At 46.8% G+C, this 21,310-nt stretch overlaps 1 pseudogene; it reads left to right on the top strand.

Moving 5' to 3' along the window:
* Positions 1–691: 691 nt before the first annotated feature.
* LOC138995528 (butyrophilin subfamily 3 member A2-like) lies at positions 692–20,835 on the top strand (annotated as a pseudogene).
* Positions 20,836–21,310: the final 475 nt, after the last annotated feature.

The raw sequence follows: 21,310 nt of genomic DNA, 5'->3' as shown, positions 1-21,310 counted from the left end.
TCCTGTGTAATACACACACACCTGTTACCCTCATAACTAGCTGGTCATTCATATTAATAATAGGGAAGGAGCAAAGGGGAGGCCAGGCATAATAAACAAGGTCATCTGGGCAGCCTCACCAGGAAGCTGCAACTTGACACTCCCCAGGGAGCCAGTCTACTCCCTGGAAGTCACTGGGGAAGGGCTCCACAAAGGGGAGATGGCACATGTGCAGTGAAGACAGGTGATGGAGGAAATGGGGCTTCCTGTCAGTCTAACCTGGGTACAGAGATCATTGGTTAAAGGGTGGACCCCAATGTAATCCCATCAACATTTGGGAATACAGAGTCACCAGACTGAGAACTCTCTCTCTCTGTTGCTCTTGCTTGCTCTCCTGCTTCTTCCTTGCTAGTGACCCTGCTAGACTACCAGATGCCGGACTGGACAGGACTGTGCAAATATGGAGCAGAAACTGTAGGAATGGCTTGAATCTTGGTTTTGCTGAAGACAAAAATGGGACTTTTTCATGGCAGGACAGAGGGAGATGGGCCCTTAGAAACTCAGGGGTTTAATTCCACAGAAATAAAGCTTCCCCAGTATCTCATCCTCCTGTGGGGGCTCAGGACATTTTTGTTCCTGTGGCACCCCAAGAACCCACTCCCACCAGCAACAGGTGGAGACATGTAGAGCACCCCACCGATCACACACCCAGAGCAAAGTAAAGGTTATTTTCATTCTTTTTATAACAAGTGCTTTCAAAGAGGGACTTTGCACTTTTTCTCCTCCTGAGCAAGCTTTCTTTCCCCACCCTTTCCTCCAGATCAGAGACTCAACTGCAATGAAGACCTAAGGAGGGCCTTTGTTCTGTGGTTTTCAGCTGAAAGTGCCAACTGTAAGTGGGGGGAGTTGGTAAAAAGCCAGGGGCACAGGTCTCTTTAGGAGAGAGGCTGAGAAGCTGGGTGAGCCTTCAGGTGAGGACACGGTGAGACCTGGTTGGCAGGGCAAGGTAAGGCCTGAACTCAGAAATCTGTGGGAGGGAGGGAACCAGAATGAGTGAGCTTGACAACTGCATGTTCCCAAGAACTTACTGTGGTCATTAAGGCCTCTGACAGGCTCACCTGCTTCTCTAAGGGATGTGTTCTAAGAGATTCTAAAAGACAGAACCCAGGTTCAACTGCCTGCCACTGGAAAGACCAAATCGAGATCATGGGACTGGTGGGAGGAATGTCGGTTAATTCTAGAGCCTGCAGCTTCAGAAGATGTAGACTCATGTCACAAAGACAATTGGACACGGGCAGGCAATTTTGTAAGGAAGAGGAGATGTGGGGAGAATAATCCTATATAGTAAGAGAGGAATATGCTAATTATCCATACGCCATAATGTCAGGACCAATCTACAAGTGGTGGAGAGCTACAGGAGGGTGGGGCAGCAGGCAGAGAGCTCCAAGGGGTGGGAGAGCTACCAGCAGCAGTGGGCAGGTGGCCAGCTGAGGCAAGCCCCAGCGAGCTACTCGCGCACGGATTTGTGTGCAGGGCTATTAGTAAAGGAATAAAAAGGAGGGGGTTGAGGGTTCTCCATTGAGGGGACTAAGTGCCAGGCAACACGGTCTGTGCAGATTACTGGTTGAAGGTCAGCAAATCTTCCAGAGATGGAATGTCTGGAGGTTGGAGTCTGCTTTTCCTGAAGTTAGTTCCTAGAATTCTTTTTTTTTTAAAAAAAAATATATTTTATTGATTTTTTACAGAGAGGAAGGGAGAGAGATAGAGAGTTAGAAACATTGATGAGAGAGAAACATCGACCAGCCGCCTCCCGCACATCTCCCACTGGGGATGTGCCTGCAACCCAGGTACATGCCCTTGACCGGAATCGAACCCGGGACCTTTCAGTCCGCAGGCCGACACTCTATCCACTGAGCCAAACCGGTTTCGGCAGTTCCTAGAATTCTTAAGCGAACAGGCTGTTTATGTGTGGTCACGTTTACAGAAAAAATGTTGAAATAATGGTGGGGTAGGTTACAAGATGTGTGGCTTAAAGATTTATATGAAAATATGTTCACTACAGAATTATATGTACTCTAGAATAATAATATGCTAATTAGATCAGATGGCCAAACGACCTTCCCGACGACCTTCCAGATGAAGCCTGGGCTGCGAGTGCCGAGCCCCTTGCATGAATTTCGTGCACTGGGCCTCTAGTTGTAATATAAAAATATATGAGACAGCATAGGTATACAACAGTGGAAGAATGGATAAACGTCACGTTGTCTGACAGTAGAGGGGTTTCCAATCCATATGTCAGTTGGCCATCTGTACCTGTTCTCTAGGTAAATGTCTATTCAGGTTTTTTGCTGTTAAATTGTATGATTTTTTAAAAATAAATTTTGGATATTAACTCCTTATTGAATATATCCTTGGCTAATATATTCTTCCCTTCAGTAGGTTGTCCTTTTGTGTCATATGGTCCCATTTGTTTATTGTATATTTTCATGCCCTTGCCTGAGGACACACATATCGAAAACATATATTACTAAGAGGAATGTCAGATGTTCACTTCCTCTGTTTTCTTCTAGTTTTATAGTTTTGGGTCTCACATTGAATATTTAATCCATATTGTGTTTATTCTTAATTTGGTGTAAGAAAGTGAGCCAAGTACATTTTTTTGCATGTATCTGTCCAGTTTTACCCGCACCATTTTGAAAGGACTGTCTTTGCCCCACTGCATATTCTTGCCTCCTTTGTCACAGATTAATTGACCATATAAGTGAGGGTTCTTTCTGGGCTCTCTGCCTGTCCCACTGAACTGGGTGTCTGTTTATATGCCAGAACCATGCTGTTTATTACTGTAGACACTTTTGTATAGTTTGATATCAGGGCGTAGGATGCTTCCAACTCTGTTCTTTGTTAAGACTTCTTTGGACATTAGGGGTCTTTGTGGTTCCATATAAGTTTAGGATGAGTTGTTCTATCTCTGAGAAGAAGGCCATTGGTGTTTTAATAGGGATTGCCTTGAATGTGGATATTGCTTTAGTCAGTAAGCACGTTTTAACAATGTTAATCCTTCCAACCCATGAGCATGGTATAGCCTATCATTCTATTTATTTGTATCCTCTTAAATTTCTTTCTTCAGTGTCTTATAGTTTTCAGTCTATAGGTCTTTCATTTCTTTGGTTAAATTTATTCCTGGATATTTTATGCTTTGTGGGTAAACTTGCAAATGAAATTTTTAAATTTTCTCCTCCTGATTATTCATTATTGCTGTATAGAAATGCAACAGGTTGGTGATTTTCTGTCCTGCAACATTACTGAATCATTGATTGGTTCTGGTGGTTTTTTTGGTGGAATTCTCAGGTTTTATATATATTGTATCATACTCTTTGCAAATAGTGAGAATTCCACTTCTTCCTTTCTGATCTGTATGCTTTCTATTCCTTTGTCTTGTCTGACTGCTGTGGCCAGTGAGAGCACAAGTGGTGAGAGTGGGCGTCCTTGTCTTCTTCTTGACCTTAGTGATTAGAGAATAACTTTTCAGCTTTCCACCATTGAGTATGATCATAGCTGCAGGTTTAGGAATCATGTTTTTTTAAAAATATATTTTATTGATTTTTAACAGAGAGGAAGGGAGAGGGATAGAGAGCCAGAAACATCAATGACAGAGAAACATTGATCAGCTGCCTCCTGCACGCCCCCCCACTGGGGATGTGCCCGCAAACAAGGTACATGCCCTTACCGGAATTGAACCCGGGACCCTTGAGTCCGCAGGCCAACGCTCTATCCACTGAGCCAAACCAATTCTGGCAGGAATCATGTTTTTAATAAAATTTTGTTATTATTACAAAATTGGATCCAATTTGGGATTTTAAATTGTACCTACATTTTGGTATTGTAGATTTTACTATGATGAGCAGCATTAAATATAAAACTTTTTTTAATGCCTGATATTTTTTTAGGAGTAATTCTGCAACAGGTTAAAGAATAAAACATTTTAAGGCATATGTATATATTCCAAAATTGTCCAGAATTATTTACATTCATATGAACAAAGTATGTGGTTGCCATTATAAATTATTTAAATTTTACTTATTTTTATTTTGAAATACTAGTTGTTTATAATCAAGAATAAAAACAATAACTATCCCCCAAAATAAGTGGAAATATATTCCTCTCTCTGAAATCTTAAAATTTCAAACATTCAGATAACTTAGAAAGTGCAGGGAGCAGAGGACTCCAGCTCCTGCTCTGATTCCAGTGGGAGCCCCTGGAGGCTGAGGAGAGGCATGAAGTGAGGGAGGCCGGAGTATTCAGGCTGTGGATGGAGCAGAGACTGAGGGGCCCCAGTGGAACCGGGACTCAGAGAGGGGGGTCCTGTCTTAATCAGAGTGAGATGCTGGAGGCGTGGACAGGCTGTCCAGGAAGTGTGGGCAAATGGAAGCTTGTGAGCCCATTGGCCACAGAGCCCAGGACTCCCAGGTGGCCAGGGCCAAGGGACGGACACTTCAGGTTACAGACTTTAGGGTGGTTTTCCATGTTGGAGTCAAAGGTGAAGAGACTTCCAAGCAGGCATTTCAGAGGAGGCTCTGGGGTCACCAGTGATGGTGGCTGCACCAGCACTTGGCCCTGGGGAGGCAGAGGTCTCCATGTGGATTCTCCATCTTCCTCCAGGTCATTTCTACCAGCTCCTTCTGGTGTCTCTCTGTCTGCACAACAGCCAACAATGATGAGGTCACTGGTCTTCCATCTGCTCCTCCTCCCTGTCTGCCTCCCCTTGGTCCAGCTGCACACACCCTGCTCAGGTAGGGACCATCTGCATTTATGTACCTGGAGCAGTTACCTATAATGCCCAGTCAGAACCTTGGACTCCTTACCACACGTGGGATGCCCAGCCAGACTGTACACCTGTCAGAACTGAGTCACTTTCTAGGTCTTTCTTACCCTGGGATGCCCCCTTACCCTCTAGCCTCCAGCTCTCTCTGATGGAGCACCCCTTTCTGCTCACCAGCTCAGTTTGCTGTGGTTGGACCCCCTCATCCCATCCTGGCCATGGTGGGTGAAGTCGCTGAGCTGCCCTGTCACCTGTCCCCGAAGATGAGCGCTGAGACCATGGACCTGATGTGGGTGCGACCCGGCCTCAGGCTGGTGGTACGTACATATGCACACGGCATGGAAGAAATAGAGATAGCAGAGTATCGAGGGAGAACGTCGATTTTAAGAGGGGACATCGCTGAGGGGAAGGCTGCTCTGCGGATTCACAAGGTCAAAGTCTCTGACAGTGGAATCTACCAGTGTTATTTCCAAGATGGCGATTTCCTTGCAAAAGCCCAGGTGGTGCTGAAGGTTGCAGGTGAGCCTGAAGCTGTTTTGAGCTCCTTCTTCTGTGGGAACTGGGGACACAGGCTCCAAGCCCACCTCACAGACCTCTGCCTACACCCCAGCAGCTGCCTCCCTCCTCCACCTCTGTTTCTCTGGGCCCTTGACAGACACAGGATTTCCTGCAGGAAGGGCTCCTCCTGAACCAAGTGAAGACGTCCCTCCCGAAACCACCAGGGTCTCAGCAGGGATGTGGAGTCAGGGCAGGAAGGCTGAGAAACGCCCCCTCAGTGGGGGGCACACAGTTGAATGGGTTCAGCTGTGTTCCAGGCAGTGGACCTGGGCCCCCCAGGTGCTCACTCCTGTGAGTCCAGGGAGGCTGAGCTTCAGAGACATCACCTGTGCAGCCATGTCCTCCAACCAAGACCCCAGGATCACACCTGCAGTAGAACAAGTTGACTTTAGTACTAGTTGCAGTGAGGAGAACACACAGGTATGGAAACATGGGGTGTCCCTAAGACGGTGTCTCAGGGAAACTTGGTGTAACTCTGGGCTGACAGGGGACTAGGAGAGGGTTTATGGAAGGAGGGCTTTGCTCTGGACCACATGCTGTCAGGAGGGTGTGGGGGTAACTGATCACTCACACCTAGGGCAGGGGATGATTGCTGGTTGCTGTGATCTGCACACTGTTCATGTGTTATTCTGTGTTCAGACCTGATGACTGAGTGGTCTTGATTTGTCCTGACCCATCACAGGGACAAAGCATCCTTATCTGATGCTGCTGTTCCATGAAGCTGTTCATGTCCAACGTCATTTCTCTTTCTCGGGGCACAGCCCTGCCTTGCACAGAAAGAAAGGAAGGTAGGGGTGGGAGGTCCTGGCTTTCTCCCTGCAGGGCCTCCTCTGTCATCTACAGTCCCTTCCTGAGACCACAGCTCCTCTTAAGAAATCCCCTAAAGGACTGGGTTCTTCCAAGTCTTCAAAAGGCTTCCTCCAACCACCTGACCCTCTTGGGTTAAGAGTTTAGGGACTGGTGGTGACAACTCACTGCTCCTGGCCCTGGGTCAGCTCTCTCCCATGTAGTCTCTCCCCTTCCACAACCACAAAATAAAAATTCCCCTGAGTCCAAAGATCCAAAAAAGAGGCTGTAAACTCTAGATTAATGATATCAAGAGTTCACCATGGTAACTTTCATATCAGGAACAGCGTGGGCTGCAACAATAGAACGTGCATATCCTCCCCCTCCAACTGACAAAGCCTAAAGCTCACACCGGACAGGCAGGATATGTAGGGGACTGGGGCATGACCTGCCCAGATAAGGGGAATGAGTTACAAGCTTAGGGCGGGTGAGGGCCAGTTCCAGGAACCAGCACTGGGCAGGGGGAGGGCCCAGGAGTCTCTGAGGCAATACATGGAAGCAGTTTCTGTTCTGGCCCAGATCCAGCTGGATCTAGTTCGAGGGTCCACAAGGGTCAGGCAGTGGTCACCTCATGGAACAGTCTCCCCTGCACAGCACACGTGGTAACAGCTCCTTAGTGAACCCTGCCTCCGTGATCTAGTGGAGTGAGCCCCCATTCCTGATGGGACCCTCACCAACACTGAGGCCTCCCCATGACTCAGGCTCACTCTTCCTTCCCCAGCCCTGGGCTCTGATCTTCACATTGAAATGAAGGGCTATGAGGATGGAGGGATCTGTGTGGAGTGCATGTCTGCAGGCTGGTACCCACAGCCCCACGTAGAGTGGAGAGGTGAAGGGGGAGAGAGATTGCCCGCCATGGCAGTGCCTGGGGCTACAGATGGAGAGGGTCTGTATGCAGCCACGTCGTCTGTGATCCTGAAAGGCGGCTCTGGGGAGGGGGTCTCCTGTGTCGTCAGAAACCCGCTGCTCAGCCAGGAGAAGACAGCCAGGGTCTCCATTGCAGGTGAGTGCCTGGCCCACACTGAGCTCAGCTGTGGCCACTGGGAGAAGGAGGCCTGAGTGTCTGCTGCTGACCTGGGTCTGTGCAGTGAGCATAAGGCTCAGAGCAGGGACCTGGGTGCCCTTTGCCCCTTGAAGCTGTTGATGTCACAGACATTTTCTGAGCATCCCTGCTGCCTCTACCTGGGACAGGCGATGGGGATGGGCAGATGGTAACTGTCAGCAAACACATGACAAAGTGGGGAAAGTATGTGCAGACACATCCTCTCGGGGAAGGGTGTCCAGTCTCACTGAGCAGGGAGACGTTCCCACCTGTGAGATGGGCAGCAAACAAACCATGTAGTTGGTATCACTGATGGCAGGACTGTGGGGAGACAGACACTCTTAGACGTGTGTTGCTATCAGTTGGTATAATTTTGTATAAATTGACACACCTTATATTGGGGATCAATAGAACAATCTTAGTTCAAACTACTTATATATTGACCCAAAATCCCAGTTCTAGAAATTTATCTGAAAGATCAGCATGGGGTTGTGTGAAATAACTGATGGACAAAGTTATTTCTTTTTTAAAAAATATATATTTTTATTGATTTCAGAGAGGGAGAGAAAGAGAGGAACATCAATGATGTGAGGGAATCATCAGCTGCCACCTGCACGCCCCACACTGGGGACCAAACCTACAACCCAGGCTTGTGCCTTTGACCAGAATCAAACCTGGGACCCTTCAGTCCACAGGCCAATGCTCTATCCACTGAGCCAAACCAGCCAGGACACAAAGTCATTTCTTAGAGCATCAGTTATAATAACAAAAGTCAGAGACAGTTCAGATGCCACCCATGGGGGCTCCTGTGCAGTGGAGGCTGCCCTGTGGGAGGAAACACAGACGTGCTCTCCACGCCGAGAGGGAAAGGTCCCCAGGACCCACGATGCACTGAGAAACGAGCTGGGGAGCAGCTTGCATAGATGCTGCCTGTGGTGTAAGCAAGACAAATAAGATGTTTATGTTTTATACATATATGAGGTTCCAGTCCAGGCATTATTATTATTTCAATGCAATGCAATTTATTTTTTTATTGTCTAAAGTTTTACATGTGTCTCCTTTTTTTCTGATTGACTCCCCCCGCCCCAGCCATTCCCACCCCGGCCAAGCCCACCGCCTCAGTGTCTGTGTCCATTGGTTATGCTGATATGCATGCATACAAGTCCTTTGGTTGCTCTCTATCCCCCCACTTCCTTGCCATTTGTCTCTGGATCTATTTTTGTTCATCAAATTATGTTGATCATTATATCCCACATACGAGTGAGATCATGTGATATTTATCTTTCTCTGACTGACTTATTTCACTTAGCATAATGCTCTCCAGGTCCAGCCATGTTGATGCAAATGGTAAGAGTTCCTTATTTTTTACAGCAGCATAGTATTCCATTGTGTAGATGTAACACAGTTTTCTAATCCACTCATCTGCTGATGGGCACTTAGGCTGTTTCCAGATCTTAGCTATTGTAAACTGTGCTGCTATGAACATAGGGGTGCATATATCCTTTCTGATGGGTGTTTCTGGTTTCTTGGGATATAGTCCTAGAAGTGGAATCACTGGGTCAAGTGAGAGTTCCGCTTTTATCTTTTTGAGGAAACTCCATACTGTCTTCCACAGAGGCTGCACCAGTCTGCATTCCCACCAGCAGTGTACGAGGGTTCCTTGTTCCCCACATCCTCGCCAGCACTTGTCTGTAGATTTTTTCATGATAGCCATTTTGACAGGTGTGAGATGGTATCTCTTTGTTGTTTTGATTTGCATCTCTCAGATGATTTGTGACTTTGCAAATGTTTTTCTATGTCTCTGGGCCTTCTGTATGTCCTCCTTAAAGAAGTGTCTACTTAGATCCTTTGCCCATTTTTTGACTGGGTTGTTTATCTTCCTTTTGTTAAGTTGTATGAGTTCTCTGTAAATTTTGGAGATTAAACCCTTATCTGAAATAGCATTGGTAAATATGTTCTCCCATGCAGTGGGCTTTCTTGTTGTTTTGTTGATGGTTTCTTTTGCTGTGCAGAAGCTTTTATTTTTATGTAGTCCCATGTGTTTATTTTCTCCTTAGTCTCCATTGCCTTAGGAGCTGTGTTGGTAAAGATATTGCTATGACATATGTCTGCTACTTTGCTGCCTATGGAGTCTTGTAGGATTTTTATGGTTTCCCATCTTACATTTAAGTTCTTTAGCCATTTTGAGTTTGTTTTTGTGTATGGTGTAAGTTGGTGATGTAGTTTCATTTTTTGCATGTATCTGACAAATTTTCCAGCACCATTTATTGAAGAGACTGTCTTGACTCCATTGTATGCTCTTGCCTCCTTTGTCAAATATTAATTGAGCATAATAGCTTGGGTGGATTTCTGGGTTCTCTGTTCTGTTCCATTGGTCTATATGTCCATTCTTGTGCCAGTACCCGGCAGTTTTGAGAACTGTAGTTTGGTAATACAGCTTGATATCTGGTATTCTGACCCCTCCAACTTTGTTGTTCTTTCTCAAGATTGCCTATGGCTATTCAGGGTCTTTTTTTTATTCCAGATGAATTTTTGGAGAGTTTGTTCTAGATCTTTGGAATAAGACATTCATATTTTAATGGGGATTGCATTGAATCTGTAGATTGCTTTGGGTAGTATGGACATTTTAATGATGTTGATTCTACCAATCCATGGACATGGTATGTTGTTCCATTTGTTTTATGTCTTCCTCTCTCTCCTTTTTCAATGTCCTTTAGTTTTCTGAGTACAGGTCTTTTACCTCCTTAGTTAAGTTTATTCCTAGGTATCTTAATTTTTTTTTTTGGTGCAATGGTAAATGGAATTGTTTTTTTTGTTTCTCTTTCTGTGAGTTCATTATTGGTGTATAAAAAGGCCATAGATTTCTGGGTGTTAATTTGTATCCTGCTACATTGCTGAATTAATTTATCAGGTGTAGTAGTGTTTTGATGGAGTCTTTGGGGTTTTCACTGTATAGTAACATGTCATCTGGGAATAAGGACAGTTTTACTTCTTCTTTTCCAATTTGGATGCCTTTTCTTTCTCCTTCATGTCTGATCACTATGGCTAGCACTTATAGTACTATATCGAACAGGAGTGGTGAAAGTGGGTATCCCTGTCTTATTCCCGTTCTTGGGGGAAATGAGTTTAGTTTTTGCCCATTGAGTATGATGTTGACTGTAGGTTTGTCATATAAGGCTTTTATTATGTTGAGGTATGATCCCTCTATTCCACTTTGCTGAGAGTTTTTATCAAGAAAGGATGTTGAGCCCTGGCCAGTTTGGCTCAGTGGATGGAGCGTCGGCCTGAAGGGTCCCAGGTTCGATTCTGGTCGGGGGCATGTGCCTTGGTTGCGGGCACATCCCCAGTGGGGGGCTTGCGGGAGGTGGCTGATCCATGTTTCTCTCTCATAGATGTTTCTAACTCTCTATCCCTCTCCCGTCCTCTCTGTAAAAAATCAATAAAATATTTTTTTTTTTAAAAGAAAGGATGTTGGGTTTTGTCAAATACTTTTCCTCTATCGATTAATTTGATTATGTGATTTTTGTCTCTCATTTTGTTTATGTGATGTATCACATTTATTGATTTGTGGATATTGTACCTTCCTTGCATCCCCGGAATAAATCCCACTTGGTCATGATGTATGATCTTTCTAATGTAATGCTGGATCCCATTTGCTAGAATTTTGTTGAGGATTTTAGCATCTATGTTCATCAAGGATATTGGCCTGTAGTTCTCTTTTTTTGTGGTGTCTTTTTCTGGTTTTGGAATTAGGTTAATGCTGGCTTCATACAAAGAGCTTGGAAGTGTGCCTTCCTCTTGAATTTTTTGGAATAGTTTGAGGAGAATAGGTTTTAGTTCTTCTTTGAATGTTTGGTAGAACTCCCCTGTAAACCTGTCCGGACCAGGGCTATTGTTTGCTGTAAGATTTCTGATCAGTATTTCAATTTCTTTGGTGGTTATCAGCCTACTCAGGTTTTTTTAATTCTTCCTCATTGAGCTTTGGGAGCTTGTATTTTTCTAAAAATATGTCCTTTTTGTCTAGGTTGTCCATTTTTTTGGAATAGGCTGTTCATTGCTTTGTTTCATAATCCTTTGTATTTCTATAGGACAGTTATGGCGAACCTATGACATGTGTGTCAGAGGTGACACTCAAACTCATTTTTTTGGTTGATTTTTCTTTGTTAAATGGCATTTAAGTATATAAAATAAATATCAAAAACATAAATCTTTGTTTTACTATGGTTGCATATATCAAAATATTTCTATATGTGACACGGCATCAGAGTTAAGTTAGGGTTTTTCAAAATGCTGACACGCCGGGCTCAAAAGTTTCGCCATCACTGCTATAGGATCAGTTGTTACTTCACCTTTTTCATTTCTGATTTTGTTTATTTGGGTCCTCTCTCTTTGCTTCTTGGTGAGCCTGGCCAGAGGTTCATCAGTCTTGTTTATCCTTTTAAAGAATCATCTCTTGGTTTTGTTGATCTTTTGTATTGTGTTTTTGGTCTCTATGTTGTTTATTTCCACTCTGATCTTTATTATTTCCTTCCTTCTACTTACACTGGGGTTTTCTTGTTTCTTTCGAACTCTTTGAGTTGTAGGGTTAGATAATTTATTTCCATTTTTTCTTGGTTTTTGAGGTAGGCCCGTAGAGCTATGAACTTCCCTCTCAATGCTCCTTTAACTGTGCCCATATATTTTGGATTATTGTGTTTTCATTGTCATTTATTGCCACGATGCTTTTTATGTCTGCTTTGATCTCTTTGGTAACATAATCATTGTTTAATAGCATGCTATTTAGCCCCAGGTATTTGATTTCTTTCATTGTTTTTATTGTAGTTGATTTCTAATTTTCTGCCATTGTGATCTGAGAAGATGCTTGATATGTTTTCTATCTTCTTCAATTTAAAGAGACTTTGCCCGTGCCCCAATATGTGGTCTATCATTGAAAATGACCCCTGTGCACTTGAGAAAAATGTATATTCTGTGGCTTTGGAGTGAAATGTTCTGAAGATGTCAATTAATTCCATCTCACCTAGTGAGTCACTTAGCATTGATGTTTCTTTGCTGATTTTTTGTTTAGAGGATTTATCCAATGGTGTTAGTGGGGTATTAAAGTCTGATACTATGACTGTATTGCTGTAAATCTCTCCCTGGATATTTTCCAGAAGTTTTTTCATGTATTTGGATGCTCCTGTATTGGGTGCATATATGTTTAGCAGAGTTATATCTTCTTGTTGAATTGCTCCCTTTAGTATTATGAAGTGGCCTTCCTTATCTCTTGTTATGGCATTCCCTTTGAGGTCTAATTTGTCAGATATCAGTATTGCTACCCCAGCTTTTTTTTTTCATTTCCATTCACCTGAAAAACCTTTTTCCATCCCTTTGCCATCAGTCTGTGTGAATACTTGGTTCTGAGGTGGGTCTCCTGTAGACAGCAGATATATGGGTCATATTTTCTTATCCATTCAGTTAATCTATATCTTTTAATTTGGGCATTTAATACATTTACATTTAAAGTTATCATCGATAGGTACTTGTTTGTCGCCATTTTATTCTTTATGCCTGTGTTCCTTCTTCCCTTCCTATTTCTTCTTTTGACAGCAGACCCTTTAGTGTTGCTTGCATGGCTGGTTTGGTGGTAATAAACTCCCTTAGTCCTTTTTTGTCTGTGAAGCTCCTGATTTCACCCGCAACTTTGATTGATAGCCTGGCTGGGTACAGTATTCTTGGATTCAGACCCTTGCTTTGCATGACTTTGTATATTTCATTCTATTCCCTTCTGGCCTGATGTGTTTCTGTTGAGAAATCAGTTGATAGTCTGATGGGAGATCCCTTGTAGGTAACTTTCTGTGTCTCTCTGGCAGCCTTTAAGATTCTTACTTTGTCATTGGTGTTTGCCGATTTAATTATAATGTGTCTTGGTGTCGGTCTTTTGGGGTTCATCTTGTTTGGGACTCTATGAGCTTCTTAGGCTTGTGTGAGTTTTTTCTTCCTGATATCAGGGAAGTTTTCTGACATTATTTCTTCAAAACAAGGTTGTTTTTTTTTTTCTTGCTCAGTTTCCTCTCCTTCTGACATCCCTCTTATGCAGATATTGTTTCATTTTGTGTTGTCCCAAAGTTCCCTTAGGCTCTCCTCCTGTTTTTTAAGTTTTTTTTTCCAGTTGCTTCTCTGTGTGGGTAGTTTTTCCTGTCTTGTCTTCCAGCTCACTGATGCTGTCCTCCACTTCTTCTAGTTACTGTGGATACTTTCTATTGTGTTCTTTATTGCAGTGATGTCATTCTTCATTTCTTCTTGGTTCTTCTTCATTTCCTCTTGATTCTTATACATATTATTTAATTTGTCTTCCATCCTTTTCAGTGTCCTTATGACCATTGCTCTGAGTTCTTTCTCTGACAAATTGCTTGCCTGCATTTCGTTTATTTCCTTTTACGGTGATTCCTCTTTTCTTTTGTGCGGGGGCTGTTTCTTTGTCTCCCTGTGTTCGCTCCTCTCAGGGTGTCTGGTTATGGTGTCCTCTCTCTCCTGCGTTAACTTAAAGGCACAAAATACAACACCACAAGACACAACACACAGGGCACCAAACACAAATGGATTCACCATGCCAATAACTTCAAATAAAGTGACCACCAGAGAAAAGAGAATTAGGGGAGAGAAAAGAGTGCAAAAATGATATTGAGATAAGGAAAAAATGTAAAGGAGGGGAAAAAAAGAGAAGAAAAAAGAAGGGAAAAATATATATTTATCCTGGGAGAAAACTCCAAAAAAACAACAACTAATCCAAAAAAATGCCAACAACAAACACCCAGAGAAGAATGCAAACAACAAATTACAACTAATCCTAAAACTGCAAACAACAAACACCCAAACAACACCCAGATGAACCTGAAGAGGCAGAGCTTATTTCTCTCTCTAGGTCAGTGGTTCTCAACCTGTGGGTCGTGACCCCTTTGGGGGGTCGAACGACCCTTTCACAGGGGTCGCCTAAGACCATCGGAAAACACATATATAATTACATATTGTTTTTGTGATTAATCACTATGCTTTAATTATGTTCAATCTGTAACAATCAAAATACATCCTGCATAAAAGATATTTACATGACGATTCATAACAGTAGCAAAATTACAGTTATGAAGTAGCAACGAAAATAATTTTATGGTTGGGGGTCACCACAACATGAGGAACTGTATGAAAGGGTCGAGGCATTAGGAAGGTTGAGAACTGCTGCTCTAGGTGTTCTCTGACCTTTCTGTCCACGGATTGCCTCTCCAGTTGTGTTTAATTCTCCAATTCCGGGTGGGTGTTATTCGGTGCAGCTCTTCCTTCCATCTGCTCTGTGAGAAGGCGCAGGACCCGTCCGTGTACTCAGCTGCCAGCTTGTCTCCCTCTGGACAAACTTTTTAGGTGCCCAGGGCCAGGGAGGCTGGAGTCCTGGTGTTCGTGGGTTGGCAGCTGAGGCAGCTGGTCCCTGGTCGTTGTGGTTTTGGGGTCCTGGGAGGTATCCGAGGTCTCCTGGGTGGAGATGAGGCTGGGCTCCCAATCACAGCCGCTCTCCCCTTCAAGATGGTGCGTTCCCTGCCGCAGAGCTGGCCGCTCCGGAGAGGTTTCAGCAGCAGCAGCAGAGGCTGCCCTGCTGGGGAGCCCGGTCCACCAGCCCCACAGTCCCCTGGAACATAGCTGTCCCTCCCTCCCTCACACACACAGACACTCCCGCACGTCCACGCCCTCCCTTCCGCTCTCTCACTCACACACTATCTTGCAGCCTGCGGTCCCCATGGTCACCATCTTGGGTCTCGAAGATGTATATGTTTTTAAAATGAATAAACTCTCGCTCGCATGGCACTGACGTCGTGTCAGGGACTTTAGAGCATAAACGTCATGCTCTGCCGATCAGGACCCTGAGGACAGAAGGGCTCCGTCACTGGTTCAAGGTCACCCTCCAGCCCCAAAGGTCACCTTCTGAGGCAGCAGGTTAAGCCCCTGATGAGACGCTGATCATGGGGGAGGGGGTGGAGAGGAGACTCCAGTGACTGTATGTACATTATACTCTAATTGTTCCCATGTGAGAGCCAGACATGAGGACACTAGTCTCTGTGACGGGAGAGTTCTGGGCACTTTGGGAAGAGCAATGTCGCTTCCCCTCCTGGAGACCCTGCGCCCCTTCGGGTGAGTGACTGAGGCTTTCCCTCCGCAGGCCCCTTCTTCTCCAGCCCGAAGCCCTGGCGGGCGGCCTTCGGGGTGACCCTTCTGTCTCTGCTGGGGATCCTGGTCGGGGCGGTGATCTATTGGGGTCGACAGCAAGAGAGAATCCGGGCCTTGAGCCAGTGGAAGCGAATCGCCAAAGGTGAGGCCTGGCTGCAGGTGGGTGGGACCTCCCCGCCCCAGGCCTCCCACCCACTGCGCGGGTCCCACTTCCATCCCCATGACAGCACCTTCTCTTTCTGCTTATTTCCAGAGAAGCTGCAGGAGGAGCTCAGTAAGTCCCGGCCCCCAACCCCCCTCATCGCGGGTTCTGGGGTCCCTGGTTACCCCCTCACCGACCCCTCCCGTTTCCCCTGCAGGAAGGATGAAGCAGGAGTACCTGGCGCGTGAGTACCTAGACCTGGACCTGCCTCTGAGATTCTCTGCTGGGACCTGTCCAGCCCCTTCCTCACCCCTGACCGCCCAGGGGAAAGAATGAGGACGCTGATGGGGGAGGCCGGCCGGGTTTCCTCCCTGGAGAAAGGGGTCAGGCTCTCCACCAGTCCGCTCACACCCGGATGTCCAGGGAACCCCAGAAAGAAGAGGGGAGATGGACTCAGGATGTGAGTCCTCCCTCCCTGGCTGCTCTACACAATCTATAGGCTGCGGAGAGGAAACCAGGAGAAAGAACATTCTCTTCTAAGGAGGAGGGGCTGGTGTCAGCTGTCCCAGATTTATCATAACTGCTGAAAAGTAGTGCCTGAAATTTTCTCAATAAGTCGCCCAATTCTTTTTGGAAATAGGCAGGAAATCATGGAGATTGAGATGGATGGATTTCAGCACACATATGCATACACGTATGCACACGGCAAGCTTATGCCAGGTACAGGAGTAAGACAGTGACTTCATAAGCCAGGTGCATGGGATCCAAGACCCAGTGGGTGCCTGGCCCACGGATAGCACCACACCCTGTGCATAGTAGCTTTCTCCTTCTCACTTAAAGGAAGGCTTCTCATTGCCACACCCCAATGGGTCATTGCAATGATGGGTCATTGTTAAGTAACATCAGGGGACTTTCACACAAGCCCTGTGATGAGGCAGATCTGACCATAGAGCCGGCTCCTCAGTGACTAAGTGGCTTATGAGAGGAACACAGGGTGGACATGCTGGGCACAGGGATGTCCTCAGGTTGGCATGTGAGAGATGAATGGCACAGGTGTCATCACAATGCTCAGAATGCTGTGCAATTTAAAACTTATGAATTGCTTATTTTCCATTTAATCTTTTCCAACTGTGGGTGACAGAGGGTAACTGAAACTTCAGAAAGTGAAACGATGGTTGAAGGTGACTGCTGTACAGACACGTACAGGACAGACCTGCAGGTGCAGCTGGGAAAGCCCCACTCGGTGCCTGCAGGTCACTAGGTGCCGGTGACTTTAAAGAGGAGGAGGGAGCAGGGAACTGAACAGGCAGAGGGAGAGGGAGGTGGGGGGTCAAAAGGGAGAGAGAGGAAAGGACTCAGAAATGACAGTGGAGGTGACTCTGCCTTCTTCCTCTGTGGATCATAAGTCTCAGGCCTGGGCACAGCCTGACCCCGTCACCCACATCCCCACCGTGATGGAGAGCTTTTATGCCTCCTCCTCAGAGCTGTGGAGGAAGAAAACTAGATATTGGTGGGAAGGAGAGGGAAGAGGCTCAGTGAGGAGAATGGGTGGGCGGAGAGCAGAGGTGATGACTTTTCCTTGATGGCCCTTTACCAACCTGGTGAGTGAGTCACTGTGTTCCCTGGGACAGCAACAGAGGGTCCTGGCTCCCTTTTTTTCTCCAGCTCTTGACTGTTGGACATCTGTGTGGGTAACCTGAGGTTCGCACAGTGTGCCCATCTGCTGCCAACAGAGCCAGGGACAGCTGCTGCCCTGGGCTTCCCCAGGTCTGTGTGGGAAGGAGGAGGCATGAGGGGTACAGCTTGGGGCAGGGGCTGGAGGGAGAGGCAGGAGGTGACCGGGCCCAGCTGCTGCCCCTCCTGCCCTGAGCCTCCTCAAGTTGTGCCATATTTAGGATTCCTTTGCGATGATGGTGGTCATTCCTACTATGTGAGGGTGGAGGTAAGACTAGACGAGGTGATGAGTGTGTGCTGGTCAAAACTCCAAGAGGGAAGCCATGGCCTGTTCATGATGGGTGTGTGTCTGATGGTGATGACCACAGTCAGGAGAAGGCTCTTAAGACCTAAAAGTGATGTAGGCGACTCTTTAGATTATAACAGACTGTATTATAGAGTCATTTACTCACAGGGGTGTCGGGCTGGAACAGACAGACTATATGTCAGTCCACACAGACTATTCACCACCAATGGACCTGTTACAGTACTTTTTTTAAAACACACAACTCGGGTACTAATGGTTGTCAGGACAAAGAGACAAACAGTGTGTGGTAGCACCAGCCATGCCTCCTGGGGGTCTTGTGGTGGAAGGTTCTTTATAATCGATACCATCACATTAGGTGTTGACCTCCTTGTCATGTCGTTCTAGTGTTACTAACAGAACTGTTTATGGCTACGTTTTAAGGACCACACATCATCATCACCCTGAAGGCTTTGATGTGCCTGCTGATGACAGGGAGGTTGGGCAAAGGTCACAGCATGAAAAGATGAAGGAAATCAGAGACACAGAGATGGAGTTGGTTTGATTCAGCCACATCTGCCAGTGATTACAGAGGGTTTAGGGAAGGACCTACATCCACAGGCAGGGGTGGCGTTAAGGGAAACCACAAGGAAGAGCAGTGCCCCAGGCTCACAACAGTGGGAGCTGCCACCACCCCCAGGCCCAGGGCAGAGGGATGGGGAGCAGTCACTGGAGCCCTGAGGAGGCTGTGGCTCAGGGAGAGGCTGCCTGAGAGGAGGCGTGCTCTGTTATAGCGTCTCCATCACAGGAAGTGGGGAAGTCTTGCCTTTCTTTCCTTCCCTCCAGTCTTCAGCCAGTACTGCCCTTGGCCAAAGCCAGCAGGTGACCAGAGGCAAGAGAGCCCAGTGATGATGCCCAAGGAGGACGATTCCTGGGCGAAGAGGGTGGGGCAGGTGGGGAGTGAGGATCACATAGAGCCCAGCATGGCCCCAGCACAGCAGAGACCTGGTCCCTGTGACCACACCAGGTGCTTCCTGGATGCCTGGCCTTGGGCTACATACCGATCACTTTCTGTTTTATTCTACCCTAGAGATGAGTATTTTTATTCCTGTTTTACAGATATCACATTGAGACTTGGGACATTACAGTGTGTGTGTGTGTGTGTGTGTGTGTGTGTGTGTGTGAGAAAAGAGACGGGGCAGAAAAGGAAGTTGTCCAGCTCAGGAAGGCAGAGCAAGGGCTGGAATTGGAATCCATGTGACTATGCAGCACAGGTGGGCACAGTCATTCTGGGGAGGAAACAGGAGGAAGATAGAAGGAAGGTGGCCACTTGAGATGGCGGGTTAGGCAGACCCCAGTCCTCCTCACCCTCCCTTCCTCACTGACCACCAGGCCCTGTGGTTTCTCTTGGTTTTGCTGAGGGTCACACTCAGGGCAGCTGGGAGCCCAGGCTCTGGGCTCAGGTCTCACCAGCCAGACCCAAGCCTTGGAGCTTGAGGCTCTCAGATCCAGAAACCATAGCTGACCTCACACCATTGGAACTCTCTGCAGCGGACGTGATTCTGGATCCCGACACTGCGCACCCCAACCTCCTTATTTCTGAGGACCAGAGGAGCCTGAAGAGGATAAAACAAAGGCAGAGCCTGCCAGACAACCCCAGGAGATTTCAATATCGTTTCTGTGTGCTGGGCCGTGAGTGCTTCACTTCAGGCAGACACTTCTGGGAGGTGGAGGTGGGGGACAGGAAACAGTGGAATTTAGGGGTGTGTAGGGAAAACGTGGAGAGAAAACGTGATGTTAAAATAACACCCCAGAATGGATTCTGGACAATAGCACTGTTGGGTGGGCATGCCTTCCACGCTCGAACGGATCCCTGGAGCAAACTCACTATTGTCAAACCTCCTAAAAGAGTGGGGGTTTTCCTGGACTATGAGAGGGGGAAGGTTTCGTTCTATGATGCCATTGATGGATTGCACATCTACACCTTCTCACAGACTCCGTTCTCTGGGCCTCTGTGGCCTGTTTTCAGGATTTTGACACAGGAGCCCACTGCCTTGACCATTTGCCCAGCACTGAAAGGAATGAGGAGTTCCCTTCTGCCTGACCCACTGCCTGACCCTTCCCTGGAGACCCCAGTGGCCCCAGGCTCGGCTAACAGCATTGAGGACCCTCAGGCGGAAGTAAAGTCTTTGCTTCCCCCTGCCCAGCCCTGAGCTGAGGGCCTGATTCACAGCCAAACCTCACAGCAGGAACATATTTACATCAGGAACATACTTACTAAAAACTCACTCAGTGAAGCGCTTTACTAGTTATCTTTCTACTTTTCCACATGACTAATGAGGAGACCAGGGTGCAGGAAGATAACTTTCCAAAGGTGAAAAGTTTGCTCAGCTCCCTTCCTGCAACCATAGCTCACATTCACAGGTAACTTAGAAGGTGGTGGGTGCTGGGCTCAATGCTTCAGGGGAGTCTCACTCCCCAATCCTCACCACACCCCTGTGAGGTGGCCTCTTTGAAAGTGTGGAAAGGGAGGCAGGGCCCAGGGAAGTGACATGTAATTCATGCAGAAACTAGTGCTGCTGGAGGTGTTTGACCTCTGACCCTCCCTCCACCTCCAGTCTGTTCCTTTGCAGCCAGTTGTTCCTGTTGGGCAGGGTCATGGGCAGCCTGAGGTTCCCTTCCCAGGGCCCCAGGGAGAAGGTCACTGTATGTGACTATGAAGGCCACACCCCACCTGGTTCCTTCAAGGGGGACTGTCAGAGCCATGGTCCACTCTCCATTGGCTGGCTGTCTATGATGACGTCATCCACAGAACAAACTCTCAGTGACCACATCACCCGGGGCTGAGAAGGGACTAGAGGCCAAACTCCTCACCAGCTTCTGACCTGTGATCATGAAGCTGAACCAACCCTCCAGCTTCATCCCTAAAGCTCATGTGTGAGGCATGAATTTGGGGGAAGGGAGCCAGGTGAACTGCAGTGGAAGTTTTATCACATTGTGGCTCCATCTCCGGGAAAGGGACACTCCACGCTGAGCATGCACTGATGTTCCCGGAGGTTCCTGTAACTGCTGGGTCCTGGGGAAAAGCCCTCCATCACCATCACTGTGACTGGTCACCACTGTGTCCCCTCCACCCGGCAGGTGGTGGTCAGGTTACATTTGTTAAATAAATTGGTTAATGGTCTTCACTCTGCATCTGAGCTTCTAGATTTTCACCCCCACAGTTTACCCACCACATTTTCACAAAATCCTTATTGTTTTAGCTTTGTAAGCTGCTGTAATAAAAACCACAAATTTCATGACCTAATGCAACACAGATTCCTTACCTCACACGTCTGTAGGTGAGAAGCCCAGTGGTGCTCTGGCCGGGCTGACATCCAGGGGTCTGCAGGCTGGGCTCCTTTCTGGAGGGTCCAGGGAACAGTCTGATTCTTGCTAATTCTGATTGTTGGCAGAATTGAGTTTCCTGCAGTGGTGGGACCCAGGTTGCCATTCCTTGCTGGCTGGCAGGAGAAGCTGGGGACCCTCCAGGCTGGGAGCATCCAGAGTTGTGTTCCCAGGAGGCAGATGTGAGGGAACAATTCAGGTGAAGGGAATGGCATGGGGAACAGAGTCCAGTCCTGGAGACACTGCTAGTGGGACTGTTTCTCGTGTGCTGACTGCAGTGTCAAAATTAGAAGGTAGTGGAGGCTCCAGGGAAAGCATTTAGGGACAGGTGGGGAATGGTATGAAATGTGCCATGGGAAGACTATTCTACAAGAAATGTACACAGTGGCC

This window comes from Myotis yumanensis, unplaced genomic scaffold (genome assembly GCF_028538775.1).
Source record: "Myotis yumanensis isolate MYYU_CA2020_CCGP unplaced genomic scaffold, mMyoYum1.0.hap1 SCAF_17, whole genome shotgun sequence".
NCBI classification, from domain to species: domain Eukaryota; kingdom Metazoa; phylum Chordata; class Mammalia; order Chiroptera; family Vespertilionidae; genus Myotis; species Myotis yumanensis.
Note: the sequence above shows the minus strand (reverse complement) of the source record. Positions and strands in the feature narration are given on the sequence as shown.